This window comes from Mus musculus, chromosome 9 (assembly GCF_000001635.26).
Source record: "Mus musculus strain C57BL/6J chromosome 9, GRCm38.p6 C57BL/6J".
NCBI classification, from domain to species: Eukaryota; Metazoa; Chordata; class Mammalia; order Rodentia; family Muridae; genus Mus; species Mus musculus.
In genome coordinates this window covers 47,632,458-47,648,691 of record NC_000075.6, presented here as the reverse complement: position 1 = coordinate 47,648,691, position 16,234 = coordinate 47,632,458, and the positions used below count along the sequence as shown (strand labels likewise).

Sequence of the window (16,234 nt, the reverse complement as noted above, 5' to 3'; positions counted from 1 at the left end):
TCCTTGCACTATAGTGAGCCATGCTTCTACAGGCAAGAGCCTATTAATGGCTAACTGGGTTCCTACGTTAGCTAATTGGCAAGGAGAAAGGAGACCATATCCTAAGATCTCTCTGTCATATTGAGAAACATCCCAACGATGGCTACTGCATTGATTTCCTTAGAAGCTTTGCTTTGCAGAGCTACCTCTAGACCACGCTTAGAGCAAAGCCCACCTGTATAAGGAGGAACTAAGACATTAACTATTTACCCCACCATTAGCTTAGAAAATGCACAGGATATATGAAACATCGATAAAGAAAGAACTGGGGTTTAGTGGCACTTCCAAGCGTTTCTCAGATGGGAATGTTTGAAATACTTAAAAACAAAATTTCCTACCTTCTTTAAAGGCTGTAGTTGTATCTAGGCTGTGGGCTTGCGCCCTGACTTCAAGTATTTTACTTGTTTGCCCACTGTCTTTAGCTATATTCATACCAAGAGACAACAGCAAAAGCCTGAAAGAAAAGGAGCGTGCCAAAAGCTCAGGAGACCCTACACTCCCTAAGTGGACTGGGGGGCAGGGGCCCACAAACCCTGCAACAGATCTGCATGGAGAATCACAAACCCAGGGTCACTGCCACTAAGCCAGTAGACCAGCGCGATGCACGCAGCCGTCGATATGGCTATTCTACCTTGACTTTTGAATGTCAAAAATAATATGGACAGAATTGACTAAGCAGTCTCCAAGGTACTGCCTTTAAAATTTTTAACTTTATGGCCATTAAATATTGAACAGATAATTGGATTTATCCCCTTCAGTGCTTTATGGATGTACAAAGTACCTACCTTCTCCTGTTTTATTCAAATTAATGGCATTCTTTTAAAGTGCCTGCCCTGAGTGCGCACTCCAGCCGGCTCCTGACAAGGAGGTTTCATCCTCTGCTTACCAACTCCTTCCTCTATTTGCTATGAAAGGGCAGAAAACCACACTGGAACCCACACTGACAGTTAAGGGCAAATTTGTGCAGAGCCATTCGTAAACCTGAAATCACTCCTCCCCCTGCCTTGAACTCCAGTTCCCAGTTAATCAGGCCCCCTCCATTAGCTCATGGGAGAAAAGCCCAATCAGAACCCATTTATGATGGTGTTAATTACACAACTTAGAAATGCTCTCTACCACTGGGTAGCTGACTACTGTGCTTTAAAATCGAGCCTGGAGAACACACGTTCCAGAGCACCTCTAGAAGATCAGCTAATGCAAGCGGGGACTGTGTGTTGGACAGGGAGAAAGCCTACAGCCACGGAAAGGCTGTGAAATCCACCTTGGTGATGAGGTATTTCCGTCAAGTGTGACGAACACCTACGAACGTACAATCTGAGAATAACTCCGGTGGAGGCACTAGTGGAAAGGGGTTAATGGAAATAATGTTTTCATTTGGAACAATATAAATCCACAACTGGCATTCCACTGGCCCATGACCTCCCCTTCCCCAATCCCTGTTCAAGTCATTTGCTAGTGTAATTGAAACCTTCTTTGAGAGTCTTTAGATTTCATTTCATGTTTTGGGGACAACGCAGCTAAAAGACATTTACCATCCATCTTTCTTAACATTCCTAATCTAAATAGAAGACCCAAATCCAAGACTATGCCTTTGATGGATCACTCACCTCCCTCTACTGTAAAGCTTTAAAAGGTCCTATTACTGCGCTCAGAACCCTCACGGAAAACACACATTCATACTCATTTCCCTCTCTCCCACCTAACTGAGAGGCAGATACTCATTTCTTTAAATGTGCTTGGAAAGAAAAGGAATTTCAACAACAACAACAAAAAAATTTTTTTAAACAAAAGAACAGGGGAGAAACTAATGGCACATTACATTCAGGTGGGGAAAAGCGAATCACAACATGACAGGCTGGAAATACTGCCTTGTGGGAAAAGGATTTGCTGCTCCTGAATCAAACATGGAAGATTTGTCTCAGAGCTTTCCTTGTGTGTGAGGCTGCTTAGTTCAGGGATCTGTCTGTTAATGTCTCTCACAGATGACAGGGGCAGCCCAGGCGTGTACTGGCTAGCCAATGTCACCCACCTGGGCAGTAGGGAAGTGTGCTGGCCAGCCAATATCACCCACCTGGGCAGTAGGGAAGTGTGCTGGCCAGCCAATGTCACCAGCATGACCCTCCTATGGGAAGTCCTGCTAAAGGTCATCTCAATTATTCTCTTATACACTTTCAGAACTGTGTTCTACATTGAATGTTTGCCTTGGAATGCAGACAAAGTTGATTTGATATAAACCTGAGTAATTTGTAGTTGCTTATGAGCAGGAAAACGTAAAAACATAAAGCAAAAATAGACACTCTGGGCACACATACAGCTAGTGGGTAACTGCACCAAAAATTATACAACTGTCCAGAAAATTCCCAAATACACATAGATAAAGCATTGATTTTACATCTATATAGTCCTGACCATCTAATTAGCTACTCCAAGATGGCCTCCTTTAATATGCATGCTTGATTTATTTGGATTCTAAGAGGCATCACAGACAAACAATACAATCACTAGCAAAACTGACTAGCAGACCCCTCTTTATAAGTTTGATATACTTTTCAGTATATAAAGCCCAGCTTCTGTTTCTGTACTGAGACTGTTCATAAGAAAAGATAAAACTGGGCACACTCAGTTATTGGGACTACATGCATTGCCTCTAAGGAAATCACCTGCTAGGATGCAAAAGGCAATTGTTACTGCCTCGGATTCTGCAAATCTAGGTCTTTCCTGTAGCCCCTGCAGGTGAGCCGTTTGGCAGATCACTCAGGCATTCCAGACTAACTTCTGTGAGGCCATCATTCCATAAGCCCTGCCTGTAACTTTGAACAAGAAGCAGACACAACCATATCACATGGGCAATGGTCACCAACTCCAAATGTAACAAAGAGAGAGAACCCATCATGATTCAAAGTCAAGTCATGTGAAAGGAGAGTATATCGTGGCCTTCTAGGTGAAACTGTTCTATGTCTTAGTATTTTAAAAGATGCAATCAAGAGCTTGATTCCTGGAAAGAGCACATGCCTACTATGTCTACCATTCAGAGATGTTAAATGATAGGGATAGGAAATAATGAAAGCCAGAGACAAAAATCTAAGGCTAGCTGCAATAATCAAGTGCTGCCTTTCAGGTTCTAAGAAGTACACTGAGAGAAGAAAAAAAGAGAGAAGAGGGGGGAAGAAGGGAGTGGGAGGAAAGAAAGGAGTGAGAGAGAAAGATCTAGTAGAAGAGAGGAAGGCTATGATCTTAGCTCTGAGACTGAGCCATGCCCTTTAACAGATGATCAATCTCAGCAGTGATATGTGTTCAGGATTTTTTCATGTAAAATGGCCCTATGCATTTTCATCATATAAATACGGGCCTTGCAAAGCATGTGACTCATCTCCATAGTCAAAAAACCCAAAACTAATAAATCAGAATTGGGAAAGAATAACAACCTAAAATTGAAAGCAAGAGGAGGTAAATGAACACAAATGTGCTTTAAATGAATCACTAACCACAAGGGAGAAGCGAAGGAACTCAAGTTAGGTTTCAGCAGTGTGCTCTATATTCTCAGGCAAGGAGGGAGTGTGGCAGATATACCCCAAGCTTTAAAATGCTGCCTTTCTGCTGTGCTCTGGGCAAAGCTGCTCCGAGCCTACTAGTGCCTGTGATACAGGACTGAATAAATGTATAAGGAGCTGGGGATTTCACTGAGGAAGACCTCATAGAGGGCTGGAGAGGTGGCTCAGCAGTAAAGTGCAGATCCTGCTATTGCAGAGGATCCAAGTTCAGGTCCCAGCAACCACATCTGGCAGCTCCCAATGCCTGTAACTCCAGCTCCAGGAGATCCAACACCCTCTTCTGAATTTTGACAGCACCTGCATTCACATGCATATATCCACACAGACACAATAATTAAAAATAATAACAATAAACCTTAAACACCTACAAAGAACCCCTGTAGAGATAGATTAGACTAGGAAGAAGCACTAGTGTGATTTTTGACTCCTAAATGTGCTCGTGTGTGTGTGTGTGTGTGTGTGTGTGTGTGTGTGTGTGTGTGTGAATATATTACTTTTTACTGACTCTTAGGTGTGACCTTAAGTAACACACCTAGTACCTTAACGACGGTTTCTAATGCAATTTTCCTTTAAAGGGAACCAAAATTCCTCAGATAATGTTTCATTGCAAAACCAGAGTAGACAGGGCACAAGATGTGAGCCTAGAACATTTCTTGACAAAAAAAAAAAAGTTAAACTTCCAAAAAAGGCAAAAGCCGGTGTCAAAAAAGGAACAAAAACCAAGCTGAAGGGGCTCCTGCTCCTTCAGTCTAGAGGAATCTGACTACCCAAGTAACTTTAGCAACATGAAATATAAATTATTAAAACTATATTACTATTAATTATTAGTAGTAGTGGTACATATGGTGGCACATGCTTGGAATCCCACCATTTTGGAGAGTACATAGTTAGACACTGTCTCAAAGTAAAAAGGTGCGGTGTGTGTGTGTGTGTGTGTGTGTGTGTGCACGTGCATGTCCCCTGTCTGTCAATGCTAGTCACTTTTGACCAGTAAATGCTGGTGGGTGCTATGGTTGGAAAATGACTGCAGGAAAGAAAAATTCAAGCAAGACTGTCAATGAGTCTAAGGAGGAAGATTTAATGGAACAACATGCTTACATGCACTTCCTCAGCAGCTGCAAGAATGTGTATTCAATACACAGTGAGAGATCAGACGGTGCCCGGCAAGATACACAAAGCTCAAATCACCATCACAACGCACAAGGATACCCGTACCTCTTGGCACAATACTTTCAGAAAGATACCCCCCATGTAAGGATCAGTGTGACTGGGAATCCAGACTTGGTCTCTTCAGACTGGAACATCAAATAAACCCAAAGGAGGACTTCCAGCACAAAGGTGTGAGGGGTAGACTATTTCTTATGGCAAAGTCATAAACGATGAACCAACTCAAACAACTGTTCTCCCGTAAAGGAAACTGCCAAGGCAAGCAGTCACCTTCAGCGTTGTTATTCCAGGCTAGATCTTAGGCTCTACAGGACATCATTCAGTGTAGTGGCCACGCTGATGTATGGATAGAAGATTAGAAGAAAAAAAAAAAACTCATCAGTTTTATGTTAAAGTGCCCAAAGCTAATAACGGTACTATAGAGGAGGAAATGGCGCTCTTTGGAAATACACTTTGAAGTATTTGTAGGCAAAGGGGCTTGAGGAGTGCAACTTATTCTTATATGGTTCAGGGGCTCTCCCTACTGCTACAAGTTCCCCTAGGTCAAAAGCGGCTGCTTCAAACACAAGTTTTGTTTTTGTGCTTAAGCTCCCCTCCCATGTGGTCTAGAGACTTTGGAATACCATCCACTGCATTGCTAATCTCAACCTTGTTCCTGTGACCATCCCACAGGTGTATACAGAAAAGAGACCCAACGATGTCTGACACAGTGCTGTTGATGAGCACAACACGTCTGAAAGTACTCTTGTTTTAAACTGACTGACCCATTAACTTGATTGTACTGTGTAGATTCAACAAAACAACAAGCAGTGTTTAGATATGTTTACAGAATCCGATCACACTTAGAAACACAACTTAGTAAATGAAAAGAATGGACAGCCCCCTCAGGACATAGTTTGTGAGCACTTTCCCCTTCTTTCTCTATTCTAACCATATAATGTTACAATTTTTAAAAAACATCAACTTCCTTCCAAAAATAGCGAGTCAAAGTAAATAGGAAGACAATCCTCTTTGCTCAATAAACAGCTGCACTGTGGCTGGCCAGCTGTCTGCTCTGAGCTACTGCAGTCCACAGGAAACAAGGCAGCTAGAGAGGTCACACTAGGAACCTGACGTCACGGTCATTCAAGATGCAGACTCCACCTTCATAGGCTTCCTCCTCACTTTTGTCCTTTATGTTCTGAGTTGCTGAAGGGTTTCCAGAAAATACACTGCATTTACATTGACCCTTTCTCTCGCTGCTCCAACACCTCTCATGTCCTCCAACACACACACACACACACACACAGACACACACACACAGACACTCACACCTTCAGAGTCCAACTAGCATTCTCATGTTTTGCATGTGTTTGGCGCTAACCACTTAGGACTGGGGTGCTTTCCTAAAACAAAACCAACCAAGCAAACAAACAAATAACCAAACTGGTTCTCTCCCACTTCAGCAACCACAAAGAGTGTTCATAACTTCACCTACAGGTGGGACCTTATGAAATTTTTCTCAGCCCATGTTGGCATGTCAGCTGGTGAGGCCTCTGCGGTTCTGACCACGCTGTTAAGAGTTCATGAGTGCCACATCCCTGTCCTGGCCAGAAGGCACTATCACTTGTCAGCCACCCCAGTCCTGGGGCTCCTGAAATCTGGGCTGAGGACAATATGATCCTCACCTGTCTGTCTCTGCCTCACAGGAAGGGGGAAAGAACAGCAAGATGCTTCCAAGAATGAATGGTGGCATCCCTGATGACTTCCTGTTCTGCCTGCTCCTGCTCAGAGGCTGGAAAGTATGCATTCAGACTAAAACTCTTCAATCAGCCCCAGCTGGGAGCCCTGGTGCTCCTCAGGTGGACCGGTGCAGCCCTGTCACACACACAGAAGCCCAGAGCACCTGTCCCCACCAAGTATTCACTGTGACATCCATTGAGAGAAGGAGGCAAGAGGACAAAAAGAGAAAGAAATAAGAAACTGGAGGAGGGAGGGAGGGAGGGAGGGAGAGAGAGAGAGAATGACGGCAGGAATCATTTATTAAAGTAGGTAGCAGTGGCCAGATGGAAATGTTTGGTTAACAGAAAGGAAAACTGACACAGAGCCACCCACTGTCACTGAGGAAAGGACCAGGCGACTCATGTGACAAAACAAAAGAAGTTTCTAGATTAAATAATGATTACAATTCAGTTCCTGTTGAAGACACATACCTCTGCAAGCACTTAATTATATTTATTTCTTAATGTACTCTGGTTTGAGTAATCTCCAACTTCAACTGAAACTCATAAACTCAGCCAATGAAATAATTAAAATTCTTTTGCCAACTTGATTTGGACACAAAAGTCAAATGCTTCATTTAAAATTTATGTGAGGCACATTCGTAAGAATATACTAATTTCTCATTCAGTTTTCAAATTGAATCCCTTTAATGACTGCCGATAGCAAAGCAAAAGGAATGCATAGAAGAGTCATACAATTGACAATTACCCAAAGTTCCTGTCAGGTTTTATGAATCAACAATTGTCTCCAAACTTGTAAAGGAAACCACTGTGCATTAGTGTCTAAAAATCTTACAACCTGTCTGCACTATGCTATGAAACAAAAGTGAGCACAATTAGACATACAACTTAGAGGATTCATCAATGGGGATGAATGAAATAAAGAGCATCTCTATGAACCAGTGCTTCTTTTGAAGGCAACACAACTCTGGGGCTGTGTAGTTTACTGCGGTTCCTCTGTGCCTTCACATTCTTTATCAGCAAAGTAGTTACAATGGTCTTTCAGACTTGAGTGATGAATGGCAAAGCAACTCGGCTCCATTCTGAAACGTGAATGACCTTGGAACACGGTACCATATACCAACCGCACAGTTATACCGGAGACGAAACGTCAGCCACTGGCATTATCGACTTGTACAGTGAAACAGGCAAGGGAAGAAATGAGGAGGCTACATAGTGGAAACTTACTCTAACAAAATACTTGAATCATAGACAAAGATCAAAGACAAAGATGTCCACCATAGCATTGTTTACAGAAACAAAATTCAGGGGATAGATCTATGGCTTTAAAAATAAAGAAGTAGTACAATCAATTAGTATACACCAGGAAATTAATTATATGCACATTGGGACACAGGCCTGGAGCATTACTGCAGAGATGGATGGTTCCAAGCAACACAATGTTAACTAATCAAAAGTGAAACGTGCTCTCTGTAGATATACAGAGAGCGGAGCTATCCCTGTCCATAGAACAGGGCAGTGAAAGCCTGGAAGGGGGAGGCAGAGGGCGGTCAAGAACTCAAATTCTCCAAATGTGCAGGCATGCCTTTCAGTTCAAGCACTGGGACTGGGAGGCAGAGGAAGGCGGGCATCTGGGAGTTCAAGGCCAACCAGTCTTCATATCAAATTCCAATACAACCAGGGTTATCCATTTTTTGGTTTGCTTTTGTTTTTGTTGTTGTTGTTTGTTTTTTCCTTTTTTTAAAGAGGAGAAAAATTCTTGCCTACATAAAGAATTAAAGGAAAGCTGTGGCTATGTGAGATTGTCTCAAAATACATATATGCCCACACACACAAACACACACACACACACACAAATTATATATATATATATATATATATATTTATTTGTATATCCCCAAGTAAATAGGATTACAGGTAAATTTTGTACTCTAAGCTCTACTTTTATACAATTTTAAAATTAAAGTAACAAGTTTATTTTTATAATGAGAAAAACCAAAGATATAGAATACTTAGGATAAAATATACTCTCAATGTTGCCATTATTAGCAAGAAGAGGTCTAGAAAATAAAATCTTGGGGAAGTGCAAATGTTAGCAGTATCTGAAAGAAAAAATAGACATGTTCTAAGAAACACAAAGCTTCATTCTCTTTAAATTAAAACTAACAGAAAGTAAGACACAGCTCGGAACAGCTTCCTGGGATTCTTTTCAACCAGAATCAAATTATTAAAATTTCCTTTTCAAATTCAATATAAAATCTGACAGGAAATGTGCAGACAGGGAATCTTATTAGTTTTAGTTCCTGACCAACACATCCATGAAGCAGGAACAAAACTGAAAAGCAGAGCGTGCACTGGGGAACTGGCTTGGTGCAGAAACTGCCTGTAGCGAGCACAAGATCCTAAGTTCAATCCTCAGAACCAACATGAGAGAGAGAGGAGGGGGGCAAGGTGGTGTGCACCCAGTTTTGTAATCCCAGAGCTAGGGAGACAGAGAAGAACAGATCCTAGGGGCCTCACTGGGCCAGTCAGCCTAGCTTGCCAGGCCAATAAATACCCTGTCTCAAAACTATGGTAGCATTCCTAGGGAAGGACACCAGATTCTGTTCCCGTCCTCTCCACACCCACACCTGCAAAGGCATAACCACACAAAGAAAACCGAAGATCCAAAGCACTTATGGCATTAACACCATCTCTGCCTTGAATATGAACCAGAAATCAGCGTTAATTAATGAACTTATCAACAAATCAGCTAGCAAGAGTCACCAATCACAGAGAGAAATTTTCCATGAGGAAAAGCCTGAACTGCCGGGGAGGGAGGGGGAGGAGAGGAGAGGAGCAGGGAGGCAGGAAAACAACACTGTGGAGAGAAAAGAAGACCCCAGCAAGCTCAGCGAGGCTCTTCTTCAGGCAGCAGAACTGCAGAGGGCTCTGAGCAAGCACTAGAGAGGACCAGTAGGGCTCTCCCATACCGATCTGGACTTAACATTTGCACATGTTCTTTGAGGGTGCAAGGCAGGGAACAGAAGTAAGAAGGTCTGCTGCTGTCATCTGACACTGCTGCTACTTGGAATTACCTCAGATCTCTGTCTAATTCAAGCTTTCAGGGCTAGCCATAGATTTGGCAAAAGAGAGTATGAAACCAACATAAGAAAATTCAAGCAAACCTATTTATTACTTTTCTATTAAGCTCAAATATATTTCTTAAGGCTAAACATCAGAAGCAAGACACTCGCGATCCCAACCCTTCTCTTTATAACCTCTGCTTTGTATCTAGCTCCAGAGGGAAAATTGTGCTTACAAGAACCACGAGACACGTGAAAAGCAATAACCAAGATAAATGAAAAACCGCTAGGCTAAGTTTTAGTCAGAACTTTATTGCAATGGACTTGGTTTTATGAGATGAAGAAATCTACTTTTTTCTTGTCTCCTCTAGCGTTACACATTGAAAAACAAAACATGATTAAACTCTTCTTTTAATGTCATCATATCATTGATAAAGAGCTTAAGGAAAACAATTTGCATGCAGGCTGAGCACACTACAGAGCTCTTCAGTGGTGTGGAAGCCAGTGTCAGAAAGTGAACGTTCAGTCTCCAGTGTTAGCCCAGGGACCAGCACGAGATCCCACGCTTGCTTTCCCTTCCCAGCCTGTGGGGTCTGTTGTTGTTGCACGTCTATTGATTTCTGTTCTGTTTCACAGCCTTAATAAAAAAGTCTTCTAAAAATTTAAAGGCTCTTTTTAAAAAGACAAACGTAGGGGAAGTCAGAATTAATGATCATTTCTTTTAATCGTCCGGGAGCAAGGAAACAAAGTGTCAGAATCATCTGATGACTGTTTCCATGGTGTGAGCACAAGAAAGGAAACGGGGCTTCTGGGAAGTCTCCCTGAAGTAGCAAGGGTCAGAGCCAAAGCACAAAGTCCAGGGCACCTGTGATGGGTTCCCTTGCCCTGAGTTCAATTGGCAGCCATAGCAACACAGAAACCTGCAACTGGACAAGCTAATCTGTACACTAGAATCACCTGGAGATTATTTTTAAATCCCAAAGCCCAGACAAAGCACCCGCAAACTATTCGATAACAATTTCCGGAAAAAAAAAATCAGGACTCAGTACCATTTTTTTGAATCTCCCTCCCTCACACCCAGATTTTCCTCATGTTGGTATCTTCGCATAAATGTGAGTGAGCTCAGAGACTGACAGGGAGCAGGAGCGAAGTAGATAATCAGCAGCCGAATGCAACGTCTCTGCTCTCTGTACAGAAAGTCATTTCCACACCCGCTCCACGCACTCTGAAGCTTCCTCAACAAAACGCGGAGACGATCATTATAAAGGTACAGTGTGCTGTCTTCAGTGTACAGTATAATAGCACCATGTGCTGGCATGCACCTCTTTAAGAAGGACGCTGATTTGGGAAAGAGAACAGAAGAGAAAGGGCGTCTTATGACAAACCCAAAACAAGCTTATGCAGGCTCCAAGGTGACAAATTGGCAGCAACTAGAAAGAGATGTTTGAAGAATGTCAATTTGCTTAGGCTACACTACCACCACACTGCAGAGCAGTGTTTCCTTTACCGAGTATCTTCTCTAGAAAATGTTTAGCTGAGTGATACTTCTCCAAAGACTGGCCCTTCGTAAATGTGTGAATGAACCAAAGTGGCCAAAGCCAACACTGAGGAAAACATGTCCCATGCCAGACCTTAAATCTTGAAAAGCAAATAAGGCAAAGGTCATTAAAACCTTGTATTGCGTTCAGCGATGGAAAAAGAGGGAGCTGGAAGATACCGTCCTAGACTCTGCAACTTCAACTTTATTAATATAAAGGCTTGGTGCAGTTAGTTTTCTAATTACAGGTACTATTTAAACACAGCCTGCATATCTTCCTCACCAGACAGCATTTTCTTGCTCAAGTTCTTCTTACACTTACATGGTTTTGAAAACCACTTCTGGTGTATGCATCCCATTTATATGAGAGTATGGCAGTCAACGTGTTCCTAGTGTGCACAGCACCACCTGTGCACTTAGCTTAAATCTACAGAGATCTTTTTATCTTTTGGAAGAGTAAGATTATTTTTATGCCATCCAAATGGGAGGATGTCCCAGATACCAGATGATGAAGGAGCCCCTGAGACCATAATGGAAATGCGCTGATGAACATCACAAAATTTGGCTTCAAAGACACCTCTAGGTTTGGCCAGGCTTTCACATTCATGGGTGACCGACCGGTGAGGGTGTGGTTAAGCACAGGCCTTGGATTTGTAATAGGATTCAATTAAAACTCAGATCCCTTCACAGGAAAAGCAGAGGGGGGGGGTGGTATGGTTTACCAATTTATATGCCTCGGAAATGCATGTGCTTCGTTACTGGAGCATAGAACTAAACAAATTATGAGCACTTTTGAAGTATTATGGTCCGGCTGGGGTCACGTCTTCCTCAGTGTTGGCTTTTGTCACTTTGGGTCATTTCAACAGCATTTATGAAGGGCCAAGCTTTGGAAGCAGCACTTGGCTACACATTTTCTAAAGAGGATGCAAGGGAAAGAAAGCATTACCCTGCAGAACAGATCCACCCAAGATCACCTTGGCAGTTCGCTTCCACCCTCCAGTCTCTTCTGCCTCTATCATGCAGTGAAGTCACAATACATTTGTGGCAGAAAAACTCCCCTGGCAACTGGCTGACATCATAAACACCAGATTAAGACTTGGCTGCAAAGCCTGAGGAGATGATGGTCTGGGAAGAGAGAGGCTATAATTCAAACAAATCTCTTCCATAATAGCGATGTGAATACCAACCATTACTGGCCAAGTAAATTGCTTTTTGTGTAAGTATTCTCTTTTTGAAGTTTGCCCCAGTGTGAAAGTCTCTCTGTAAGTCAGAACCTTCACATTATTTTAATGTACTGCTCTGTATTTAATAATCTTGGGCTTCAGACATTCGTCTGTTACCATGGGAATGACAGTAGCACAAATACAGGATTACGGCTATCAAGCAAGAGAAAAGAAATTATGAATAAGCCTCGTTATGTTCAATAATTAGCTACATGATGGAAAAAAACAAAACCCATGAATTTAGGTTGCTGCATTTATCTCAGTGTTTGAATACAACTCTGAGTGTGTTATTGCCTTAAAATGAGATTCTAGCCAACTGCCAAAAAGTCCTTGACTACCAGTTGTTCCTCAGTTGCACAACGAGAAAGCCCATCCTGCCATCCTTTCCCAAGTCAGTTCCTGCAAAAAGCTGGTAACTGGTAGGTAATACAACATCCCAAAATGGATGCTGCTATCTTCCAACAACATATTAATTAGTGCCCACTCCTGGTCCCTCTAGCTTGGAATAGCTTCTAAGGAGAAGCCATTTTCCACAATGGAGGGTCTAGACGTGAACGCACAGAATGCCAACACACAGGCCTCTTCCCAAGCAAGTGGGGCGGAAGACAAAAGCCAGCCATCAGGAAAACCAGGGCTTGAACTCAGCACCAGATCCATCTGGAGCCTCATTCAGACTTTTCTTTACAGACACCGAGTTTCACCATCTTTGAAGGGGGACTGAAGAATATGAAAGTTCAATTTGAATCATGAAAGGATCCACTTAGTCCAGGGTCTTTTCTCCTCTAACGTAACAAGAAGTCACTGTACTCTGTTGTTTGCATGAGTAGTGGAGGAAAAGCACTATGCATTTACTATGTAGGGACTTCATTACTAACTGCAGGGAAGATGGACAAAGTGGTGGATAAAGACCCTGAGGTACCCAGGCTGTTAGAGATTAGATTCAGATACATAAGAGCCAGGCCACATCGCCCAGGCTTCCCTGAATATGTGGTGGGCTCTGGGCTGCCTGTGAAAGCAGCCACTCTCTCTACAAAGAACATTCTTCATTATCCTAGCTAAGTCAGGCAGCATGTACAAAATCACTGCCACTGTTAAACCAGAAAACATTCCACAAAGATCAACAGCTCCATGGTACTTATGTCCCAGGTCCCCTCTCTCATGGGCTTTCTGCATTCTACAGCAATGGCACAAAACATCACTGGGGGAAGTAATTTTAGAATGTCCTATCCAAATTAACTGGCCCTGAATAGACTCTGATTAAAATATAAAGGGCTTTTAAAATAATTTGAAATGAATCACTGGAACTAATTTGGAGATATTTTAATCTCTAAATGTGCAATGAACTGTGGTTTCCTTTGGCCCCAGCCTCTCCTCGGGACCTTGCCATTGGGTTAAACCCCACAAGCTAAAACACTGGGGCATGTAATTCCCCAACCTTTTACAGACTCACATGTCTTCCAACTGGGCACAACTAACTTTCACTTTCAAAATCAGACTGAGTGCGCTTCTGCTTCCTGGTGAAAAGTGCCCATCTGTTTACAAAGCCAGATTGCTAGATAATTCTGAACTCAACAACCTGACAAGTATTTAAAGACCTGCAGGAGATAAAACAGTCTTGGCTTTAACATTCTTTACTTATTTGAGCGAATCTCATCCTTGAAGAAACAAGGGAATTCTTTTCCCAACATGCAGTTCAAAGATGTCCAGAGTTTCTTCGGAGGCCACCTAAGAAACCACACCTAGGCCTACCTCAAGTGGGCTTTTCTACTGTGGCTAGTAAGCTCAAAGAGATGTTTGCTGCCTCCTTAAACCCAGTTTAGATTCCTTTACAAATCCTTCGGCGCCTGGTCTCCAAGATTTCTAAGTCTCAAAGACACTTGAGCTATCAGGTACACAGTCAGGCTTCCTTTGCCCACATGGTAGACTCACTGTTATTGGCATCTTGATGAAAAGTCGGAGCTGAAAAGGAAGAAGGAACTAGACCTGTGACCTGGAACACCTTGACAAGCATAATGGTCCCTGAGTTAATCTTCCTGGGATAATGCTTATATCACTGTACCTACTCAAAAACAGGAAAAACAGAAAGAAAAAAGCTACAGTTGCCCTACCATGAAATTAACACTGGGGAGCAGAGCTCCAAATCACCCAGCTCCCAAACCTTCTACACCTCCCTTAGGACCCAACTGCCCTGACTCTACTTTTATGCAGAAACTCAGCAGAGAGGCTTCAAAGAGCCCACTTAAAACAAAAGAGAAAACAAAGCCATGCAAAAACAAGTCATGGAAAGAAGCAAATGGCTTGCAGGAAATTACCTGTTTCTTTCTGCAAGTTAGCCCCTTGCCCACAGCAGCACAGCCCACAGGAGGCTAGAACTTACTACCATGGCAGCAGAAACAGGGATGGAGTCTTAAGCATGCATCCATTCTTGATAGAGCAGTAACCAAGCTTTAGACTGTCACTTACCTAAAAGAAAGAGGAGAGAAAACACCATTATGGTAAATGTAGACAGTGACTCCTGGAAGGCTTTAGAGCTCCTGGAAACATTAAAAGACACCTTCATTTCCTAATCAGTACACCCTGATCCCAGTGGCCAAGGAAAAGCTGGGTTTTCCTATCTCGCAATTTTGCATTCTTGGTTGCTAGGTGTTTAAATTCCATTCTTTTTCTCGCTTTAACCTGGAACAGCCTTTATCTTTCTGAGATGAAAGAACATTTTTTAAAAATTGATGAATCCTCTGTCCAGAAAATTACACAGACACCTCTCTCCATGTAAGTTCTATGGTTCACTGTCCTCCACAGTCTACCCATTGACCTTATGATGAACACCTGCCTGACAGGAGAGGCGCGTCTCTGAATGTACAATACAATTCAAATTTACTTCAGAACCCCACATAAACCTTAAATTCCTGGGCCTGGGAGATGGCTACACCACCAGCAAAGTACCTACTGCATAATCAGGAGGAGCAAAGTTCAAACCCCAGAACCTACAGAAAGAGCTCAGCATGGCAGAGCAGGAGTGTAACCCAGCCTTGGAGAGGCAGGAGAAAGGAGGATCCCTGAGGCACGTGGGGCAGCCAGAATATCAGAATGCAGGATCTTCAGGCTCAATGAGAAACTCTGTCTCAAAAATAAACATGGAGAACAACTGAGGAGAAACCCAGGACATCCACTGTGGGCCTCTGCATAAACGGGTATGCACTCACGTGTACACACATGCACATGCATGCAGATACCTGCACATGCATGCACAAACACACACACACACACAGAGACACAGACACACACACACACACAAACGCAGACACACCTTTAAATTCCTAAAGAGCCTATGGTGTGTATGTAAAATCTTGTACCTTGCAAAGAAAAAAAAATGTACACATTTTTAAGCAGATATAACATAAATACAAAAAGGGATCAGTACTAAATGGGATTTTAAAAGGCCCTAGAAATTGGAGGGAGGAAGCCAAGGATTTGGTCACTAACTAAATCTATTAGTTTTAGCATTCAAAAAGAATTATTAGGAAAACCTAAGCAAGAAAAGTTGAGTGAGTGTGAGTGTGTTGTGTGTGTGTGTGTGTGTGTGTGTGTGTGTGTGTGTGTGTGTGTGTGAGAGAGAGAGAGAGAGAGAGAGAGAGAGAGAGAGAGAGAGAGAGAGAGAGAGAGAGAGAGAGATTGGCTGGCTGGCTGGTTGACTACAGTGGAATTGAGAGAGAGAGAGAGATTGGCTGGCTGGCTGACTACAGTGGAACTGAGAGAGAGAGAGAGATTGGCTGGCTGGCTGGCTGACTACAGTGGAACAGAGAGAGAGAAAGAGAGAAAGAGAGAGAGAGAGAGAGAGAGAGAGAGATTGGCTGGCTGGCTGACTGACTGACTACAGTGGAACTGTGGCAAGCCTTAACAGGTCAGTGAGATAGGTGCCTTAGAGGGTAAA

The 16,234-nt window shown here is 42.8% G+C and overlaps 1 protein-coding gene across 11 annotated transcripts in view; it reads right to left on the bottom strand.

Annotated features, from left to right (window-relative positions):
- The window catches only part of Cadm1 (cell adhesion molecule 1), a 332,111-nt gene that overhangs the window by 213,589 nt on the left and 102,288 nt on the right, over nt 1-16,234 (bottom strand). For 3 of the 11 annotated variants that reach the window (XM_017313487.2, XM_030244460.1, XM_017313488.2), the window contains exon 2: nt 14,616-14,766. The exons of 6 other annotated variants lie outside the window; for them this stretch is intronic. The gene's annotated coding sequence lies outside the window, so the exon portion shown is untranslated. Of the gene's footprint in view, nt 1-14,615; nt 14,767-16,234 lie in introns of those variants that run through there. 2 more of the 11 variants (XM_030244458.1, XM_030244459.1) reach the window with 1 other exon arrangement.